At 36.4% G+C, this 23,392-nt stretch overlaps 1 non-coding gene across 1 annotated transcript; it reads left to right on the top strand.

Moving 5' to 3' along the window:
* The first annotated feature begins 5,092 nt into the window (after positions 1-5,092).
* LOC127898793 (small nucleolar RNA R71) lies at positions 5,093-5,196 on the top strand. Its single transcript, XR_008050609.1, has one exon. It is a non-coding gene; the product is annotated as a small nucleolar RNA R71 (small nucleolar RNA).
* The last annotated feature ends 18,196 nt before the right edge of the window (positions 5,197-23,392 follow it).

Raw genomic sequence — 23,392 nt, forward strand, 5'->3', positions numbered from 1 at the left:
TTTAATTTCTCCTCTATAAATATACATTTTCCAACTTTTGAGTCGAAGATGGCTGAATATGGAGTGTAGTTCCTCTAGAAACGCATCTTCTTTAAAAAAAAAAATCATTTTCGTTTTCTATCATTTTACGTGTAACTTTTCTAATTAGTTTTTATGCATCATTTTCACATTTCTGCATGCATATTTTCCTTTCATGTTTAGAATAGGTTGGGGGGTAGAATGATGTTTAAAAAAAAAAATGTGTGATTTGTTTTAACATTGGATGACATGATTAATTTCAAATTTTAGTATTTGTATTATCTTTGGTCTTAAGTGATGTTACGCTATGTTTGCTACTTTACATGTTGATGTCGGAGACAAATGTGAGTTGCTTGAAGGAATGAACATGTCATAATAAGTACCAAGTGAGTTTTTGAGCCTATTATTTTTCTTGGAGAATAACCCTTTTGCCCACTCTTTATACAGTTTAGCAGTTTATTATTTTATACACGATTTCTAAATTACTTTTGAGTTAACCCTTAAAAAAAAATTGTAAAATAAAAAAAAAAAGAAAAAAGAAAAAAAGAGCGTGTTACTACATTTGGAGGCCCATCTAACTAGTAGATATGGAAGATTATTTAGAGCCCTAAAAGACGATGGAAAGGCCATCTTTGATCCGTTTGAGCCTTTCTAGCCATCCCTTTTATCAAATATCCATAGTTAACCCTTTTGAGCCTTTAAAATAAATAAAAATAAAAAAAACCTTTTTCTTTGTCAACTTATCATCTTGACCCACTCCGATTTGGAGTATTACCCAATGTCTTATAAGTTCCATCACCTATATATGTTTGAGAAAATGTAAATAATTTTGTTGTTCAGTAAAGTTATGCAAAAAAAAAAAAAACAAACAAACAAACAAAACAAAAGTTGTTGTTTCAAAAGAAAAAAAATAAAAATAATAGGTGAAATCCACCTTGCAACTTCCAAAAAAAAAAAAAATTCTCTGCATTTTTCTCAAACTTACACTTTGTTTTCCTTATTTTCCTTCTTTGTTAGCCATGTCCCTAGCCTACGTTACGTCCTAATAAAAGTCCTTCTTGATTTTAGGGAACTATAGTTTGAAGTAGAAGCTAGTTATATGGGCTAAAAAGATGTCGTGATGCATAATAAAAAAAAAAGAGATAAATAAATTGGGTTGACTAGCATTTTTGTTTGACTTGAGATCGTATTATTTCTAAGCTGAGGGCATATTTATTTCATCTTGGTGAGAGCATGTGATATCACTTCTTTATTATTTTCTCTCTCAATTACCATTCATTGGAGTGACTATTTTTATTGGTTTTAATTTCTTTGTGAGAGTGTCACTACTTCCAGTGAGATTTTGGGGTTTGACATGTCATTCTTGAAAGTAGCTATGACAAAGTCTGCTGGGCTGATTCATGTGGATAGTTGATGTGGGTGTGATGTTGCTTTAGACTGGAGATAATGCTTATACTTTTATTTGATTGCTATCATTAATCTGACGGAATAAATACGAATGTTTCTATTAAATAATAATAATAATAATAATAATAATAATATTTTGAATTTGAATTTTGTTTTCGCTTTATTTGCTAGGGACTAGTAATAAGCTGGTTGGGGGGTGTGTTGGGCAATGGTTTGAGCTCGAGTTTCGGTGGTGATTCTGATGATGGGATGAGTTTCTTCTCTGATGGTGCTAGTTGCTCAACTCTTGACTTCCATTTATTAGTATCCATAGATGGTGCTGAGTCAAGCAGGGCGTTGACCTCATCGACCGATCTGTCAATATCAAAATCCAAACCAAAGTGAGTTAAACATGTTTGTAAAGGATCATCGACCGATCTATCAATATCAAGCAGGGTGTTGACCTCATCGACCGATCTGTCAATATCAAAATCCAAACCAAAGTGAGTTAAACATGTTTGTAAAGGATCATCACTAAGGTTTGAAACAAAAGTATCATCAACTAATGCTTCAATTAAATCCACATCAACAATTCCATCATCTGCACTGTGAGGTTGTTTGGCAATGTTGAAGATGTTCAGCTCCATAGTCATGTTGCCGAAGGACAACTGCATATTTCCAGTCCTGCATTGAATGTGAGCATCCGCAGTTGCCAAGAAAGGTCAGCCTAGAATAATGGGGATGTGCTTCCTCGAGTCCTGTATTGGTTGAGTGTCAATTACAATGAAATCAACAGGAAAATAAAACTTGTCTACCTGGATAAGCACGTCCTCCACAATGCCACGAGGTATTTGTTGAGTGTTAGAAAATGCATATTTATAAAGGATAAAACCGTCATTTTACATTTCAAGTCTTACTAACAACCTTTACTTTTATGTATTTAACCTTCTTGTGATTTAATTACATGTGTTTTATTTTAATTAAGTATTTTATGTATTTTAGGGGCATTATAGTCATTTCACAATAAAGGAGAGATCAGACGGCAAAACGGACATCACTTTTGAACTCAGGACAGTCGAAAACCTTAGGAGGAGCATAAAAGGAAAAATGGCACTATTCATATGTACGGTACTATTCACGTGTACGGTACTAACTACGTTACTGTTCACAACACTGTTCACATAGACGGATCGATGACGTGGCATTGACCGATGATGTGGCATTGACTGATGAGGTGTCACGATCCTGTTGGGCTAAAATTCTTATGTACTGTTGATGGTGACGTGGCATCATATCAGTGGATGAAAAATCTCGCGTACGGTACATGCATCACACAGGATTATTTTCAACCAAACCGCGTTACTGTTCATCCGAGTCAAACCGCGTCACTGTTCATCCGAGTCAAACCGCGTTACTGTTCATCCGAGTCAAACCGCGTTACTGTTCATCCGAGTCAAACCGTGTTACTGTTCATCCGCGTGGTCAAACCGTGGACTGTTGACTGATGACGTGGCGCAATCCTGAGCGTCCAAACTGTTTTTAATCCGATGGTCATGATTTACTCCATGTATCTATAAAAAGGGGGCCTGCCCCCTTAATTGGAGATCTCTGAATCCATTTTTGGGATCTATTTTCTGTAATTCCTTCTCCATCTTGTATTTTCTTCGTATTTTAATAAATTCCCATTTTGCCCCTAGTTCAACTATGAGTGGCTAATTTTCTTTCAAGCTTGGGTTGAAGGTGAAGTCTCAACATGTGTCATGGGCTTAATTTGGTAAATTTATTTTCTTTTCCCCTCTAGTTTTTGTGGATGTTTTGACTTCTCGTCGACAAATAATACTAATCTTGTCTAGTACCGCCTTGGTTTCACCGGCCCTCTAGTACAAGGTTATTATTATTTGGCACGATAAGCTCTTAGCACCATATTGATTAGAGCGTGGTTCATGAGGTGTGGATTCCCCCCTCATGATTTAATTGGCATTAATACGGATTATTTAGCCCATGATGCATGTTGATACGGATCCAGATATCCAAGTACGTCATTTTAATAGAATTCTCTTCAATTTATTCTCGCAATTTCTATTCCAATTTTAGAATTTATTCTTGCCATTTTAATTTAAGTCTTAGCATATTCCAAATCATTTCCACCACAAATCCAATCACCCATTTACAAAATTAATTCTACACAATTAAAATCCACCTCCTCGTGGGATCGACACTCGTCACCATTGATCTATACTATAATAGATTTGTGCGCTTGCGAGTACATTAAAATTTGCACAACAGTATTTTCGTGGACCGATCTGCAAGTTGTAACACTACTGGAGTTGGGTGTAATTCTTCTAGTCCAAGTTTCACAAATACAGAGTAAGGCAACAGATTTACACTAGCTCCTAAATCCAACAAAGCATTCTCAATTGTGTGGTTCCCTATGCAACATGAGATAGTGGGGGAGCCTGGGTCTTTGCATTTTAAAGGAATTTTATGTTGGAGTATAGAACTAACATTTTCTGTTAAAAATGCCTTCTTTTGAACATGCATATTTCTCTTTTTAGTACAAAGGTCTTTAAGAAACTTGGCATAAGATGGAACTTGTTTTAGAGCATCAAGCAAAGGGATGTTAACACTTACCTGTTTGAAGATTTCAAGAATCTCACCTGTGGATTTTCCCTTATTTCCTTTCGCTAACCTCTGAGGAAATGGAGCTTTGGGAACGTATTCTCATGAGTTGTTTTCGTCTTTCTCCTCCGGTGATGATTCCTCAACATTCACAAGTACAATTTGATTTTCTTTTGTCACCGGCATCTCCACTTTGTTGTCGACTTCTTTTCCTTTTCGCAAGGTCATGACGGCTTTGACCTCTCCATGCTGCTGTGGTGAACTAGTACTTGCTTCATGTACTCCTTTAGGATTAGGCACTGGTTGACTTGGAAATTTGCCTTTGTCAAAAGTCATTGCCAAGGTCTAAACTGAGGAAGCAAGTTGTCCCACCATCTTCTCGAGGCTTGAAACTGATTAGGCTTGTGAATTGAAGCCTGTTCTTAACTCATTTCGTAGTCCATCAATGGTGCGGTTCTGTTGCTCAATCGTGGAGTGAGTAACATTCTTGAAATTCTGGAATGCATCCTCCTATGGTCTGGGCTGAAAGTAGTTCTGGTTCTGATTGTATGATCTAAATGGGGGCTGAGAGGCTTGAGGATTTTGAGGAATTGGTGGAGCTGGAGCTGGAGCTGCTGGTCCATTCTGTTGGAATCCTTGAGACCATGAAAAATTGGGGTGGTCTCTCCATCCAGGGTTATATGTGTTGGAGTATGGGTTGTAATTCGATGGTTTTCTCATTACACCTATGGCATTGGCTTGATCTGAGTATGAGTCATGGTCATGTGGTTCTGTTGATTTAGCTGTTGATAACGATGCTATTTGTCGAGAGAGACCTTCAATTATCGCTTTGACTTCTTTAATTTCTGAACTTGACTCGCCAATGTGAACCTCATTCACTCCTTTAATTCTTCTAGTATTCCTGAGTGACCGACTCCGTTGTTGGGAATTATCCGCTTGTCGCTGGAAGAATTCCCAAATCTCTGATGCACTTTTTGACATTAGCTCTCCTCCACTTGTTGCCATTAGCCATTCTTGCACATTTGGCAATAATCCCTCCAAAAAGTATTGGCATTGGTGCCATTTCTCGTACCCATGATGTGGACACTTCAAGAGTAGCCCATTGAATCGCTCCCATGTTTCGAAAAATTGCTCGTCCTCTCTCTGGGTAAACTCCGAGATTTCCCTGCGAATAGCATTGGTTTTATGCACTGGGAAATATTTATTCAAAAATTTAGTTACCATTTGTTCCCATGATGAAATGCTATTGGCAGGCAATGTATTAAGCCATGAACGAGCTCTATCCTTTAAAGAAAATGAGAATAATCTGAGTTTAACATCATCGTCTAAAAAATTCTCGTATTTAAAAGTTTGACAAATAGCTTGAAAATCATTCAGATGATTATATGGGTCCTCATTTTCTAAGCCATAGAATGTAGGGAGACAATTTAGCACACTAGGTTTTAATTCAAAGCTCCTAGCAGCTACATTTGGGTATCTTATACATGATGTGCTCAAATTAGCTAAAGGACTGAAGTAGTCCTTAAATGGTATCTCCTGTGGTTGCAAATCCATTTTATTTTTTACTTGTTTGTGTGTGCGAAGTGTTTTCTCAAGTTCAAGGTCTATAGGTTCAAGATTGGGTAATAATGACCTTCGACCATGCATGCAAAACAAATAAAATAAAAAATAAAGATGGGAACAAAATAAATAAAAATAAAGAAGAGGGAGAAATTACGATACTAACCTTATTGCGCTATTACAAACTTTCTATAAAAATACACAAAAATAAATACGTGAAATAAATTAACTAAAAAGAATTAGTAAGATAAAAAAAAATTACAAAGAAAAAAAAATAACTTGAAAATTAAATTACAGAAATTTAAAGAAGAGAAAAAGAAAAGAAATTACTAACCTCTAAATGCGGATTCACTTTTTTTTTTAATAAAAAATACAAGAAAACAAATAAAAGAAATTATTCACAAAAAATTAATTTTACGAATTAAAATTACTTACCTCCCCGGCAACAGCGCCAAAAACTTGTTGTGCAAATTTTAATGTACTCGCAAGCGCACGAATCTATTGTAGTATAGACTAATGGTGACGAGTGTCGATCCCACGAGGAGGTGGGTTTTAATTGTGTGTAGAATTAATTTTGTAAATGGGTAGTTGGATTTATGGTGGAAATGATTTGGAATATGCTAATACTTAAATTAAAATGGCGAGAATAAATTCTAAAATTGGAATTGCAATGGAGAGAATAAATTGAAGAGAAAATCTATTAAATTGACGTACTTGGGTATCTGGATCCGTATCAACATGCATCATGGGCTAAATAATCCGTATTAATGCCAATTAAATCATGAGGGGGGAATCCACACCTCATGAACCACGCTCTAATCAATATGGTGCTAAGGGCTTATCGTGTCAAATAATAATAACCTTGTACTAGAGGGCCGGTGAAACCAAGGCGGTACTAGACAAGATTAGTATTATTTATCGACAAGAAGTCAAAACATCCACAAAAACTAGAGGGGAAGAGAAAATAAATTTACCAAATAAAGCCCATGACACATGTTGAGACTTCACCTTCAACCCAAGCATGAAAGAAAATTAGCCACTCATAATTGAACTAGGGGTAAAATAGGAATTTATTAAAATACGAAGAAAATACAAGATGGAGAAGGAATTACAGAAAATGGATCCCAAAAATGGATTCAGAGATATCAAATTAGGGGGGGAGGCCCCCTTTTTATAGATACATGGAGTAAATCATGGCCATCGGATTAAAAACAGTTTGGACGCTCAGGATTTCGCCACGTCATCAGTCAACAGTATGCGGTTTGACCACGCGGATGAACAGTAACACGGTTTGACTCGGATGAACAGTAACGCGGTTTGGTTGAAAATAATCCTGTGTGATGCATGTACTGTACACGGGATTTTTCGTCCACTGATATGCTGCCACATCACCATCAACAGTACATAAGAATTTTAACCCAACAGGATCGTGACACCTCATCAGTCAATGCCACATCATCGGTCAATGCCACATCATCGATCCGTCTATGTGAACAGTGTTGTGAACAGTAACGTAGATAGTACCGTACACGTGAATAGTACCGCGCATATGAATAGTGCCATTTTTCCTTTTATGCTCCTCCTAAGGTTTTCGATCGTCCTGAGTTCAAAAGTGATGTCCGTTTTGCCGTCTGATCTCTCCTTTATTGTGAAATGACTATAATGCCCCTAAAATACATAAAATACTTAATTAAAATAAAACACATATAATTAAATCACAAGAAGGTTAAATACATAAAAGTAAAGGTTGTTAGTAAGACTTGAAATGTAAAATGACGGTTTTCTCCTTTATAAATATGCATTTTCTAACACTCAACACTTATCCTTAAGGGATTCTTGTGGGGAGGTAGCTGGCAACGTCTTTTTCTTTTTCTACAATGGGCTAGTGGGAGGAGTTGCCATTGGGGCAACCTGTTTGGTTGACACATATCTGGTTCTTTTTGGTTTTGGTGAGGCTGCGGCAGCAATGCCTCCAGAAGTGCCTCCCTTTCTTTTGGTAAATCCTCTAGGACTAACACAAACATGTTTATTGAGAGTTTGCTGTGAAGGAGCTGGAGCTGGGGCATTAGTTGCATGTCCCTCAGCTGTGATGGTGGCAATGATGTCAAGCAGCTGCTTAGCTTCTGTGGGTGTACGAGTGACTTTGGTTGCTGCAGCTTCCAACTCTACATCAACTTGCTCAGCTTCATCTTCAGAGGCAGGAGGGGTAGCTATTTTTTCCTTGCCCTTTCTAGAAATGACTGGAATAAAGGGCTCCTCTTCAGGTTCATCTTCTTTCTCTTCTTGGATAAGGTGTTTTTTTCTAGATTTGGAGGAGGTCCTGACTAGGGTTCCTCACGTTCTTTCTCAGACTCTTCCTCTGCCTCTGTTGGTGAACTATCAGTTGCAGAATTGTCACCCTCTTCCTCATGTTGGTCAGATTGTTCAGCAGCTTCTGAGTTAGCCTCTGCTTGTGGGTTTACTGCAGCTTCCTCTTCTGGTTCATCCATGTCAGTGGCTTCTTTACTGACCTTTGCTGGGGCCTCTATAGTGTTGGTGTCAAAATTATACTGCTGGAGCAATGAATCGGGGAAATTCCGGTGGGTACTTTTCATGTATAGAGAAAATTAGTGTAAGTGGCTTTCCAGGTGCTGTAAGTAGCCCTAAAACTGATCGTTTTCCCTCTGCTAAGCCTCAGCACATTGAGTGATGCTGGTGCTCAGTGCTTGTATTCTCTGATAGTTCACCAACAGAGGCAGAGGAAGAGTCTGAGAAAGAACGTGAGAAACCCCAGTCAGGACCTCCTCCAAATCTAGTTCACCAACAGACTTGTCACCCTCTTCCTCATGTTGGTCAGATTGTTCATCAGCTTCTGAGTGAGCCTCTGCTTGTGGGTTTACTACAGCTTCCTCTTCTGGTTCATCCATGTCAGTGGCTTCTTTACTGACCTCTGCTGGGGCCTCTGTAGTGTTGGTGTCAAAATTGTACTGCTGGAGCAATGAATCAGGGAAATTCCAGTGGGTACTTTTCATGTATAGAGAAAATTAGTGTAAGTGGCTTTCCAGGTGCTGTAAGTAGCTCCAAAACCGATCGTTTTCCCTCTGCTAAGCCTCAGTACATTGAGTGATGCTAGTGCTCAGTGCTTGTATTCTCTAATAGTTCACCAACAGAGGCAGAGGAAAAGTCTGAGAAAGAACGTGAGAAACCCCAGTCAGGACCTCCTCCAAATCTAGTTCACCAACAGACTTGTCACCCTCTTCCTCATGTTGGTCAGATTGTTCAGCAGCTTCTAAGTTAGCCTCTGCTTGTGGGTTTACTACAGCTTCCTCTTCTGGTTCATCCATGTCAGTGGCTTCTTTACTGACCTCTGCTGGGGCCTCTGTAGTGTTGGTGTCAAAATTGTACTGCTGGAGCAATGAATCAGGGAAATTCCAATGGGTACTTTTCATGTATAGAGAAAATTAGTGTAAGTGGCTTTCCAGGTGCTGTAAGTAGCTCCAAAACCGATCGTTTTCCCTCTGCTAAGCCTCAGTACATTGAGTGATGCTGGTGCTCAGTGCTTGTATTCTCTGATAGTTCACCAACAGAGGCAGAGGAAAAGTCTGAGAAAGAACGTGAGAAACCCTAGTCAGGACCTCCTCTAAATCTAGTTCACCAACAGACTTGTCACCCTCTTCCTCATGTTGGTCAGATTGTTCAACAACTTCTGAGTTAGCCTCTGCTTGTGGGTTTACTACAGCTTCATTTTCTAGTTCATCCATGTCAGTGGCTTCTTTACTGACCTCTGCTGGGGCCTCTGTAGTGTTGGTGTCAAAATTGTACTGCTGGAGCAATGAATCAGGGAAATTCCGGTGGGTACTTTTCATGTATAGAGAAAATTAGTGTAAGTGGCTTTCCAGGTGCTGTAAGTAGCTCCAAAACCGATCGTTTTCCCTCTGCTGAGCCTCAGCACATTGAGTGATGCTGGTGCTCAGTGCTTGTATTCTCTATTCTAGCCCAATAGCTCGTCTCGCTCATGTTGCAGCAGCTGGTTTAGATGTGGCTCCAGCAGTTTCACCAGCAATTCTCTCAATAGTGCGTGCTGTAAGGGCACCATCATTCTTGACATGTTCATCTTTTGCATCAAGACAAACTCCTGATACTACACAGATGCTGGTGATGAGTGAAGGAAATAGCAAGGCAGCACCTTTGTGGTTCTTCATGGCACAGTCCCAAATTTTATTTTTCGATAATGCTTCCCACATCTATGGGAAGCCCTCTAATAATAACATACAACAATACCAACCTTTCTTATGAGACATTAGTGGTGTGGGTGGTTGGCATAAGCCTGGATTTCAAATATTTCACCTACACCTTAGCAATGGGTTTTAAATCTATCTTGTTAATTACATGCCCTTCCTCATTAGCCCACGATGTACCCTTTACTGTAAGTGTCGTGAAAATTGTGTTCCATCTTTGCGGGGTCAATTTGTCAAGCAACTTGGCATACTCACAATTAATTTCAGCAGGTAAATTATAGAAAGCATTTATAACTCGAGAGTCTAATGGAACAAGTGAGTTTCTTACCCAAGCATTGTGCTGACCAGGGCTTACCAAATTGGCGTAAAATTCTTTTACAACTGGCAGCATAGGGTCTCGAGGATGGTTACAAAACTCTAGCCACCCACGCTTTGCTACAGCATTGTGTACTGATTGCACAATTCCTTGGGTTGAGGTGGGAATTGAAACCTTTTTTCTTTCAGAATTTTGCGTGGTTCAATGAATTCTTCATATTTTTCTTCCGCATCGTAACTTTGGAAGCGTGAAGGATCTTTTTGTCGGCTGGCTGTCCTTTTATACCTTGGCATTGCTATAGCAGTAAGAATTCGATGGTAATATGCCTGAGAGTAAAATGAGAAGAATGAGTTAAGAATTATTGGAGTCGTGATTTCGAAGGAGAGGGGAAATAGTGTCAGAAGTCACTAAGCACCGTAACTCCCTTTTATAGTTGAAATTAAATGAAAATAAATCCGGTAAAGAGAGATAAATTAGGGAAGAATATATTTTAAATTCATTAAGCATATCCCATAAAAATAGGCAAGAGAAATTAGTGCATTAATTTTGAAGATTTTTCTTCCTCAATTTCTATCCAAATTCATTCATCCATCTGGCACATGTTATCCCCAACGGTAAGTGAGAGGCTCCCTCTTTAAGTTACTGTAACGGTAATATTGGTTGTTGCAGCACCCAATTGTTTGCTCTAGTAATGGTTACATAGTCTTCTCCAATAGCTGCTGACACATGGCTTGCCACTGTACTCTATTAACAACACAGCCCCAATTGTTGGTATGGAATCCATTTTTCACACACGTCTCGTGAGAGTTTCAAAAATAAATAAGACCAATCCTAAACTACAGAGAAAACCAACTTTAAAAGACAACACATAAAAGTTAAACAATCCTAAATAAAAGAAATAGAAATAATTAACGGAAATAACATAAATAAAAATTAAAATAAAGTAAATTAAGAGGAAAAAAAATTTATTAAAACCAAGGATGATCCTTCTTGTTTGAGGTGATTGCCTCCGCAATGGGTTGCCTCCCATTGAGCGCTTGATTTAAGGTCCTTCAGCCTGACCTTTCTTGAGTGTTCATAAACTCGGTTCTTTGAAGAGTAAGACCTCCTTTGAGCAATCCGCAGCTGAGTGTATGTAATGCTTATCTCTGTGCCCATTGACTTGGAATTCCTGGCCTGTCTTTTCATCTAAGAGATCAACAACCCCATGAGGATAAATTCTGAGCAGCTTGAAGGGTCCAGACCATCGAGATTTCAGTTTCCCTGGAAATAGTTTAAGCCTCGTATTATGGAGCAGTACTAGTTGACCAGGGATTAATTTCCTTGGTTGGATATGTTTGCCATGCCAGTGCTTTGTTCTCTCTTTATAAATTCTTGCATTTTCATATGAGAACATACGTAATTCATCAAGCTGACATAGTAGAAGCTTCCTTTGCTCTGCTGCAGCATGTATATCTCAATTTAATTGCTTCAGTATCCAGTATGCTTTATGCTCTAGCTCAAGTGGCAAGTGACAAGCTTTCCCATACACAATTCGGTAGGGAGACATGCCAAGTGGTGTTTTGTATGTTGTTTTGTAGGTCCATAAGGAGTCATGTAAACGCAAGGACCAATCCTTCCTGGATGGATTCATCACTTTTTCTAAGATTTTCTTAATCTCTCTATTAGACACTTCTGCTTGGCTATTTGATTGTGGGTGATATGTTGTTGTTACTTTATGCCTGACTCCATATTTTACCATAGTCGCAGCAAATACTTTGTTGCAAAAATGAGTACCCTCATCACTAATAATTGCTCTTGGAGTGCCAAACCTGGAAAAAAAATTTCTGAAGAAAGTCCACTACTGCTTTAGCATCATTGGTAGGTAATGCTGCAGCTTCTACCTATTTGGAGACATAATCCACAACAATCAGGATATTTAAGTTCCCAAAGGATGGTGGAAAAGGACCCATGAAATATATTCCCCATACATCAAAGACTTCTACTTTCAGAATGTTTGTCAATGGCATTTCACGTCTTTGAGTTATTTTTCCTGTCCTTTGACACCTGTCAGAACATTTAGTAAATTCATAAGCATCTTTAAAAATAAAAGGCTAGTAATAACCTGATTGCAGAACCTTAGCAGCTGTTCTGTGACCACCAAAATGTCCTACATATGTTGCAGCATGGCACAATTCCAGTATATGAGGAATCTCTCCCTCTGAAGCACATCTTCGTATACTTGATCTAAGCATAACTTATACAAATACAGGTCATCCCATTGGTAGCTTCTAACATCATGAAGACATTTCTTTTTCTCTTGAAACTTCAACTCAGGTGGTAGCAATCCACTTACTAAGTAGTTAGCAAAATCTGCATACCATGGAGGTCCTGCTTGCTGCAACATTTGTGCTTGCTGTACTACTAACAGTTGTTCATCAAGAAAAGTTTCAGTGATGTCCTTTCTTGTCAATGTGCTTGTTTCTGCTTCTAGGCTCGACAGATGGTCTGCTACTTGATTCTCAGTCTCCTTTCTATCTTTAATTTCCAGATCAAACTCCTGAAACAATAAGATCCATCGTATTAATCTTGGTTTAGCATCATTCTTTGAGATTAAGTACTTTATGGCTGTATGGTATGTGTACACTGTCACTTTAGTACCCACCAAGTAAGCTCTAAATTTATCAAAAGCAAATACTGAAATGCAAGTAACACAACCCAAGAGGGGGGGTGAATTGGGTTTGTAAAAATTATGCAATATAATTCGCACAACAAATCAATCTAACGCCTTAATGAAATAGAGAACAATAAATTCAAATAAGCGTAAACATAAAAGAGCAAGGGAAGAGAAAAACAAACATGCGGATTTTTACGTGGTTCGACAATCCCCGCCTACATCCCCACCTCTAAGCCAACCAATCTCGAGGATTTCACTATCCAAGCCTCCCAAGGCTTCAAGTTCTTATAATTGACTTGCAAGGTGTCAATGAACCTTTACAATCAAGAGATTATCTCCCCAATCTATTCACCCTAAGTGTTTCCCACACTTACACACTCACAATTTGATAAGAAATGAAAATTATAACAAAAAAACTCTCTCTAAGAGTGGATATGCAAATAATAGCTCAACAATGATTCAATCTATGATGATTTGCATTTTGGAAGCTCAATATATGCTGTATGATCTTATATTTGCTTGCATTAGTCCTTAGAATGAAGTTTGAGTTGACTTTTTATAGTTGAAGCACGAAAACTAGCCGTTATAGGCAAATTCCCGCGCCCAAGCCGTTAGCCGCTTGATTTATCCGGCTAGCCGCTCAGAAACAGTGATATTACTGTTATTTTTTAATTTTGCTACAGTAATACTGTTCACTAAAATTACAGTTTGGCCTAAAACCTTTTGTAATTATACTAACGCCCAAAATGTTATAAAACTTTGCAAATAAGTCCAATTTCAGAACTTCCGAAGAGTAGTTGTCTTTCCCAAACTTTCTAAAATTATGATATGACCGCAAAGATTTTATTATTTCGCACAAAGGTCCTTTTCAACATAATACCCATATTTTTCAAAGTTCTCAAAACCTTTCACTTTAGTCCAAAATATTCATAAATTATAGTATGGCCCAAAACATTTCAAACGTTTGTAATAACGTCCAACTCCGAAATTTAATACTTATTTAAAATCAAAGATTTCAAAACTTAGCATTTAAGTCCAAATTACTCAAATCCACAAAATACTTTACTTTATAAAAATAAAACCTTTTAGTTTATGAAAAGTATTTAATTAAATTAATCTCTTGAGCTTCTCAAATGCTAAATCATGCATCAATTAAATCATACCGGCTTTACAAGAATTTATCGCACTAATTTGTTCGTTGAGCTCTAAACTATATTCTTGATGTCGCCGTTGTCCGTTGAGTGTCTTCAATCTTGATTTCACTTGATTCACTTGCATAAATATTATCCTTCAAAAACTAGTGAAAATGTGAAATACAATATTTATTATTTTTACTTAAGACACATGTTTGTTATCATCAAAATTACATTATGTGTAGCCTTTTAGGCTAACAATCTCCCCCTTTTAGATGATGACAAACATCTCATGTATTTTGACATTAAACTCCCCCTCAATACATGGCATACATGACTTCAACTTATAAATCAAATTTAAGAATAAAACTCCCCCTAAATATATGATCTATTACAATTTGTAAACTCCCCGTTAATATTTCATAACCATGCACAAATAGTTTAAGATTAAAATACATATTATATGTCTCTGTATTCAAAATACATGATCTCTCCCCCTTCATCATCAAAATTACTAGAAATTTATGCCAATTAAAAAAATAGAACCAAAATTACATTATCAAAAACTTATCATATTTATTTCCCCCTAAAAAAAAATAGATATATGCAATTTGAAACAAGATCATCAAAAATAATTAAATGAAGATATACTCATTGTGTGCGAGCAAAACTTTCGGCAGAGTCTCCCCTTAAAAAAGAACAAATCCTCAAATACATAATGTGGTTAAAAACACTTCCATATAAGCTTAAACAAGTATAACAAACCAACAACTCCACCAAGTCATCAAGCAACACATAAGAATTAAGCATATAATAACCAATCCGAAAACATCATCCAAATATAACATATCCGAAGATCAAATAACAAGCATCCTTAATCCACAAATTAAAAACAACATATCCAAATATCAAACAACAAGATGTCATCCGCAAATGAAATATAACAATGCATGAAGAAATGTAGTGCAGAGTGACAAATAAAAAAAAATAGAGTGCTAAGGAGATGGTGGATGTGATGAAGAGGATGGTGGTGGAAATCCAAGAGCTGCAAAAAGTTGCTACTGGCCATCAAGAAGCTGCTCTTGTTGAGCAAAGAGACGCTCTCGCTCGAAAATGGACTGAAGTTAAAAAGCTTCAAGCATAGACTAAAGTTTGTCTTGCCGCTCAGAAAGTGAATCCACTTTAGTTAACAGCTGCTGTAACGGATCCTCAGAGTCAGCTGAAATTGAGTGGGAAGGACCCTCGGAAGGTGGAGGTCGTGAGAGATATGGAGCACTAAGATTAGGAAGCAAGTGTGGGGGACAGACATCGTTAAAGAAACGATGATCTGTAGGAGCAATGTCCCCAACCTTTTTGTTTCTTTCATCTTTATGCCATTGATCATCCCTCCAATAAAAACCCAAATTAGCAATTGATTAATCGCCTAATTCCCTCGAATTCAAGGAGATTGGCTCGGTTATAGGGACACGGAAATACTCTAGAAGTCAGGTAATAATACTAGCATATGGAAGGGATCTTTTGGCTAAGTTGGGAGTACTAAGCATGTGATGAAGGATAATATACCCAATATTTAGCACCCTCTCCTCTAGAATACAATCCAAAATGGCTACATCTAAACGGCTAACTCCATCCGTATGACCGGCCCTAGGAGTAATCACATGATGAAGAACATAATGAAGGATTCGAGTTTGAAGATGTAAGGCTTGAGATTTCAAAGGTGAGTTACAGAACGCAGTGGACAAATCATGCCGTAGACAAATTTTTCGAACGGCATTTTCAAGTGAGAACCAAGGTTGTTTGATTTTGGCTCTAGCACTATATAGTACCAATCCCTCATTTGGAGTGCCAATGATAGAATTTAGCAAAGCAACATCAAATTCAATATGAACTCCCCCAACATTAGTAACAATTCTATTCGAAACTTCCGTATCCATATTCGAATAGAAAACCTTGACTAAATTTTCATAGTAATGTTCATTAACAACCAACACATTCTTCCATCCCATAGCAATAAGTAAATCTTTAAGAGATTTATCACAAATTTCTAAATTCTCCATATTTCTGAGATTGACAAAATAAGGAGTAATGACCGACCTTGGCTTGAAATGGTCGAGAAAATGTTTCCGAAGTTGGAGTCGTGGAAAATGAATCAACATAAAGTCTGAATAATCTCCATGATCATCCTTACGCTTCTTGGCCACGTGTTTTCCCTTGGACTTGTCACCACCCCCATTGTTGGAAGAAAAAAGAGCTTAAAAATGCAATTTCGGGTTTAACAAAAATTGAGTGAAATGGATATGTTTGAGGCAAGAAAATTAATCCTAGAGATGAATGAAACTAATTTATGATGTAGATTGAATTAAAAATGGGCTAAAGGAAGCTTGAAAATGAAGAGAGAGAAACGGGTTGAGTGAGATTTTTTATTTTGGGTTTTATGTGGAGAGTTGATGAAATGATGTTTTGAGAGTGAAAATTGAAGGAGTAATGGATGAATAATAAGTTGGATGATTGATTTTAACAAGAAAATGAGTGAAAGATGAAGATATTTGAGAAAGAAAATGAAGAACACTATTCACGCGTGAATGGAATGAGGATGGAATGATGAAGAACAAGTGAAGAAATCATGATGGAGATGTGTTTAATGAAGATGAAATGCATGGGTATTAGTTTGAATGGTTGATTTGGGCATAAAAATGGATGAAAAAGGAAGAAATTGGAAGTGAAAATGGATGGGTTGTTCACGGTTTTGAGTGAAGGAGAAAACAAGTGCAGAAAATTAAAAAAGGAAGAAGAAGAAGCAAAAACAAATTGCCAAACCCGTGACAAAGCGGCTAGCCGCTTGCTCTCGGGTTTGGGACAGTTTTCCAAGCGGCTAGTCGGCTAGCCACTTGGAACAGGCGGCTAGCCGCCTGGTTGCTGTCCACCTGCACGCTACTTGCTTTCCGGCTAGTTTTGATCAATTCCGTGACCATTTTGTGATCCTGAAACATCTCAAGAGCCAATTTAATGCATGATTCAATATTTTAAACATCCAAAAGATGATTAATTCAAACTAATAATCCATCCAACAAACATATATTCATGAAGCACATAAGCATTCAAAAATTAATAAATCAAACACCTCATATATCTAATATGCGCAAACAATTCATAAACATTAAAAACCATCAAGCAAACAATTTTAGTAGATTCAATAACATAAATAGAGATGTTAATGCGAAAATTTCATCATCCCAAGTTCGTGCCAAATTTTTTAAAATTGTTCTTCGCAAAGGTGTTTTGTAAAAATATCGGCAAGTTGTTTTTCCGTAGAGATAAATTCTAATGCAATATCACGTTTTTGAACATGATCTCTCAAGAAATGATGTCTAATCTCTATATGCTTGGTTCTAAAGTGTTGAATGGGATTCTTTGAAAGATTTATGGAGCTAGTATTATCACACTTGATAGGAATTTGTTCAAGATTAATACCATAGTCTCTAAGTGTTTGTTTCATCCAAAGTGCTTGTGCACAACAACTGCCTGCGGCAATATATTCTGCCTCAGTAGTTGAGAGTGCCACCGAATTTTGTTTCTTACTAAACCATGAAACAAGTGAATGACCTAGAAAATGGCAAGTTCCACTAGTACTTTTCCTATCAACCTTATAACCGGCAAAATCGGCATCCGAATAACAAGTTAAATCTATATGAGTTCCTCTAGGATACCAAAGGCCAATATCTATGGTTCCACTCAAATAATGAAAAATTCTTTTAACAGCAAGCAAATGAGATTCCTTGGGACATGATTGAAATCTTGCACACAAACATACACTAAACATGATATCGGGTCTACTTGTGGTTAAGTAAAGTAAAGATCCGATCATACCTCGATACTTTTTAATATCAACCTCTTTATCATCTTTATCAAGCTTGATTGTTGTACTCATTGGAGTATTCTGGTGTTTGATTCATCAATGCCAAATCTCTTGAGCAAGTCTTTGACATACTTAGCTTGGTTGATGAAGATCCCCTCATTGTTTTGTTTGATTTGAAGTCCAAGGAAATACTTCAATTCTCCCATCATGCTCATCTCAAATTCCTTACTCATACAAGAGGAAAATTCTTTGCACAAAGATTCATTAGTAGAACAAAAAATAATATCATCAACATAAATTTGAACAACAAGTATATCTTGATTTTTATTTTTAATAAAAAGGGTAGTATCCGCTTTTCCCATCGAAAAATCGTTATCCAACAAGAAATTTTTAAGCCTATCATACCATGCTCTAGGTGCTTGTTTTAATCCATACAAAGCTTTTGATAACTTATACACATGATTTGGAAATTTTTCATTTTCGAAACCAGGGGGTTGTTTCACATAAACTTCCTCCATAATATAACCATTTAGGAAAGTACTCTTGACATCCATTTGAAATAAAATAAAATCTTTATGGCATGCAAATGCTAACAACATCCTAATGGATTCTAATCTAGCTACAGGTGCAAAGGTTTCATCGAAATCGATTCCTTCTTCTTAGTTGTATCCTTGAGCCACTAATCTAGCTTTATTTCTTACAACCACACCGGATTCATCCATTTTATTTCTAAATATCCATTTAGTGCCTATAACGGATTGATGTTCCGGTTTAGGAACCAATTCCCACACTTTATTTCTCTCAAATTGATTTAACTTCTCTTGCATTGCTATAATCCAAAACTCATCATTTTCAGCATCCGTAAAAGATTTGGTTCAATTTGAGAAATAAATGTAGCATGCTCACATGTGTTTCTAAGTGATGATCTAGTTGTAATACCTCTTGAAGGATCACCTAAGATTAAATCCTTAGGATGAGAGGAAAAATACCTCCACTCCTTGGGGAGTGTTTGAGAAATACCTTCTTGTTGCTCCAGCTCCATATTTGATTGTTCTTCTTGTCCATCCTCTTGATTTTCTTGTGGTGCATTCTCTTGTTTCTCTTTTGATGATTCTTCTTGTAACTCTCCATCTGCATCATCATTAACAACTCCTTTCTCCACGGAGGAGGGGTTAGATTCATTAAACGTAACATGCATGGATTCTTCCACAACTAAAGTTCTTTTGTTATAAACTTTATAAGCTTTGCTTTAGTTTGAATACCTGAGAAAGATGCCAACATCATATTTTGGATCAAATTTACCAAGATTATATTTTGTGTTTAAAATAAAACATTTGCATCCAAAAACTTTGAAATAACCAATGTTGGATTTTCTATCTTTCAAAACTCATAGGGAGTTTTATTGAGATGAGGTCTAATCAACACCCGATTTAAAACATAACAAGCGGTGTTGACGGCTTCGGCCCAAAAATATTTTGGTAATGCATTTTCATTTAACATGATCGTAGCCATTTTTTGAATAGACCTATTCTTCCTCTCAACAACTCCATTTTGTTGTGGAGTCCTAGGTGATGAAAATTGATGCTCAATGCCAAAATCATTACAAAAGTTTTCAAATGCATGATTTTCAAACTCTCCACCATGATCACTTCTAATACAAGTAATAGAATAACCCTTTTCATTTTGAACATTTTTACAGAAAATTCTAAATGCATCAATGGCATCATCCTTATTAGCTAAGAATAATACCCATGTGTATCTAGAATAATCATCTACAATTACAAATGCATAAAATTTTCCACTTAAACTAGCATATCTTGAGGGTCCTAACAAATCTATGTGAAGTAATTGAAGAGGTTTTGAAGTAGAGATATGATTCTTGTTTTTTAAAGAGGTTTTGATTTGTTTTCCAAATTGACATGCTTCACAAATTCTATCCTTTTGAAAACCAATTTTTGGAAGACCTTTAACTAAATCATTTTTCGAAATTTTTGAAATTAAATCCATGCTTGCATGTCCTAGTCTTCTATGCCACAACCAACTATCATCATGCAATGCCGAAAAACATTTATCATGAGTAGATGCACACTCTATATTAATCGTGTAAACATTGCCACGTCTATTTCCCATAAACAAAATTTTCCCATCACATGCATTCTCAATAACACAACTTGATTTATCAAAGGCAACTTTATAACCTTTGTCACATAATTGACTAATGCTAATCAAATTATGTTTCAAATTTTCAACCAAACACACATTTTCAATTAGAGTTGAAGAAATTTTACCAACATTTCCAATTCCGAGAATTTTTCCTTTTGAGTTATCTCCAAAGGATACATCTCCACCATTTTCGATTTTGGTGAAACTTGAGAACTATGCATAGTTTCCAGTCATATGCCTAGAACATCCGCTGTCCAAGTACCATTTATTTTTCTTTTTCTTCAAGCCCTGCAGAGGAAATCTTATGTCTTAGGTACCCAAACCTTTTTGGGTCCTTGAGCATTAGCAACGGTTCCTTTTGGAACCCAAATACATTTGACACCATAATATGCATTCCTTTTTACGGGACATCTATATTTCATGTGACCATTTTGATTACAATAATGACAAACACTCTTAAAAATGATCACTTGTGGATGTAGCTTTAACAAAATAATTCTTGTAATGCTTTTGCTTCAAGTTAGACTTATACCCAAGTCCTCATTTATCAAAAACACATATTTGAGAATTAAACATGTTATCCAACATCTTTTGCCCATTTGTAAATTTTAGAACAACATTACTAAGTTCAATATTCTTTTTCTTGAGCATTTCATTTTCCTTTTTCAAATCATGTACATGTGACTCTAAATGCTCATATGAAGTGCTAGGTTTTTCATTTGATAATGCAACTCTATTATGCAAGGTTTTATTATCTAATTCTAATCCTTTAATCTTCTCATTCAATGACTCATTGTATCTTTGCATGGCATCCTTTTCATTTGTAAATTCTAGCAATTTCTTTTTAAGGCATGCATTCTTTTTACCAATTTTCATCAACTCATCATGCATTTCTTTAAAAGCATCATACAATTCATCATAGGTTAGATCACTTACCTCATTAAGATCATCATTATCTCCTAGTGCCATAAATGCTAGGTTTGATACTTCTTGCGACTCTTCTTCATCACTTGAATCTTTGTCGCTATCATCCCAAGTAGCAACCATAGCTTTCTTCTTGAGTTTGTTGAGAAGTGGGCATTCCGATCTTATGTGGTCGGGCTTTTTGCATTCATAACATATGATTACCTCTTTCTTCTCCTTTTGGTTTTTGAAGTTTCTAAATTTCCTTCGGTCATCGGTTTTCTTGAAAAAAGTTTTGAACCTCCTTGCTAGAATAGCCAACTCCTCATCATCCGGCTCACTTTCCCCATCACTCTCATATTTTGTGGCTTTGAGAGCAATATTTTTCTTCTTTTCCTCATTTCCTCTTTCGGCTGCCAAATCTTCCTCATAAGAAATAAGAGAACCAATTAAATCATCAATAGGTAAGATATTCAAATCTTTAGCTTCCTCAATGGCAGTCCTTTTTGGTCTCCATTCCTTAGGTAATGACCTAATAATTTTCTTAACTTTTTCGCTATTTGAAAAGGTCTTTCCTAGGGCTCCTAGAGTATTTACTATGTCCGTAAATCTAGTATACATAGAATATATACTCTCATTTTTTTCCATTTGGAATAATTCATATTACCGAGTGTACCTACTAATCTTAGACTCTTTCACTTGATTCATGCCTTCATAAACAACTTCAAGTTTGTGCCAAATTTTATTAGCACTTTCACAACTAGACACTCTATGAAACTCTTTCTTATCGAGTGCACAAAACAAGGCATTCATGGCTTTGGAATTTAGAGAAGCTTTTCTCTTTTCCAATTTATTCCATTCCCGTGAAGGTTTTGGAATGTCTTCCCCGAATTCATTTTTAGTCAAAGGCATAAATGGACCATCACATACAACTTCCCAAATTTCATAATCTAGTGCTTGTAAATAAATTCTCATCCTAGTTTTTCAATACGGGTAGTCATTTCCGTCAAAGAACGGTGGCCTAGTTGTGGATTGTCCTTCCCTAAAGGTTGAATCATTTTGGGTTGTCATGGATCTTTTACTCTAGACGGTTAAGTCCTAACAAGAGAACCAAGCTCTGATACCAAATGAAATGCAAGTAACGCAACCCAAGATGGGGGGTGAATTGGGTTTTTTAAAATTATACAATATAATTCGCACAACAAATCAATCTAAAGCCTTAATGAAATAGAGAACAATAAATTCAAACAAACGTAAACATAAAAGAGCAAGGGAAGAGAAAAACAAACACGCGGATTTTTACGTGGTTCGGCAATCCCCGCCTACGTCCACGCCTCCAAGCCAACCAAGCTTGAGGATTTCACTATCCAAGCCTCCCAAGGCTTCAAGTTCTTACAATTGACTTCCAAGGTGTCAATGAACCTTTACAATCAAGAGATTATCTCCCCAATCACTTCACCTCAAGTATTTCCCACACTTACACACTCACAATTTGATAAGAAATGAAAATTACAACAAAAAAACTCTCTCTAAGAGTGGATATGCAAATAATAGCTCAACAATGATTCAATCTATGATGATTTACGTTTTGGAAGCTCAATATATGTTGTATGATCTTATATTTGCTTGCATTAGTCCTTAGAATGAAGTTTGAGTTGAGTTTTTATAGTTGAAGCACGAAAACTAGCTATTATAGGCAAATTCCCACGCCCAAGCGGTTAACCGCTTGATTTATCCGGCTAGCCGCTCAGGAACAGTGATATTATCGTTATTTTTGAATTTTGCTACAGTAACAATGTTCACTAAAATTGCACTTTGACCTAAAACTTTTTGTAATTATACTAAGGCCCAAAATGTTATAAAACTTTGCAAATAGGTCCAATTTCATAACTTCCTAAGAATAGTTGTCTTTCCCAAACTTTCTAAAATTATGATATGACCCCAAAGATTTTATTATTTCGCACAAAGGTCCTTTTCAACATAATACTCATATTTTTCAAAGTTCTCAAAACCTTTCACTTTAGTCCAAAATATTCATAAATTATAGTATGGCCCAAAACATTTCAAACGTTTGTAATAACGTCCAACTCTGAAATTTAATACTTATTTAAAATCAAAGATTTCAAAACTTAGTATTTAAGTCCAAATTACTCAAATCCACAAAATACTTTACTTTATAAAAATAAAACCTTTTAGTTTATGAAAAGTATTTAATTAAATTAATCTCTTGAGCTTCTTAAATGCTAAATCATGCATCAATTAAATCATACCGGCTTTACAAGAATTTATCGCACTAATTTGTTCGTTGAGCTCTAAACTATATTCTTGATGTCGCCGTTGTCCGTTGAGTGTCTTCAATCTTGATTTCACTTGATTCACTTGCATAAATATTATCCTTCAAAAACTAGTGAAAATGTGAAATACAATATTTATTATTTTTACTTAAGACACATGTTTGTTATCATCAAAATTATATTATGTGTAGCCTTTTAGGCTAACAAATACTATTGCTAGCAACTCTTTTTCTGTAGTGGTGTAATTAATCTGAATTTGAGTAAGAGTTTT

The sequence above is a fragment of the Citrus sinensis genome, chromosome 1 (assembly GCF_022201045.2).
Source record: "Citrus sinensis cultivar Valencia sweet orange chromosome 1, DVS_A1.0, whole genome shotgun sequence".
NCBI classification, from domain to species: Eukaryota; Viridiplantae; Streptophyta; class Magnoliopsida; order Sapindales; family Rutaceae; genus Citrus; species Citrus sinensis.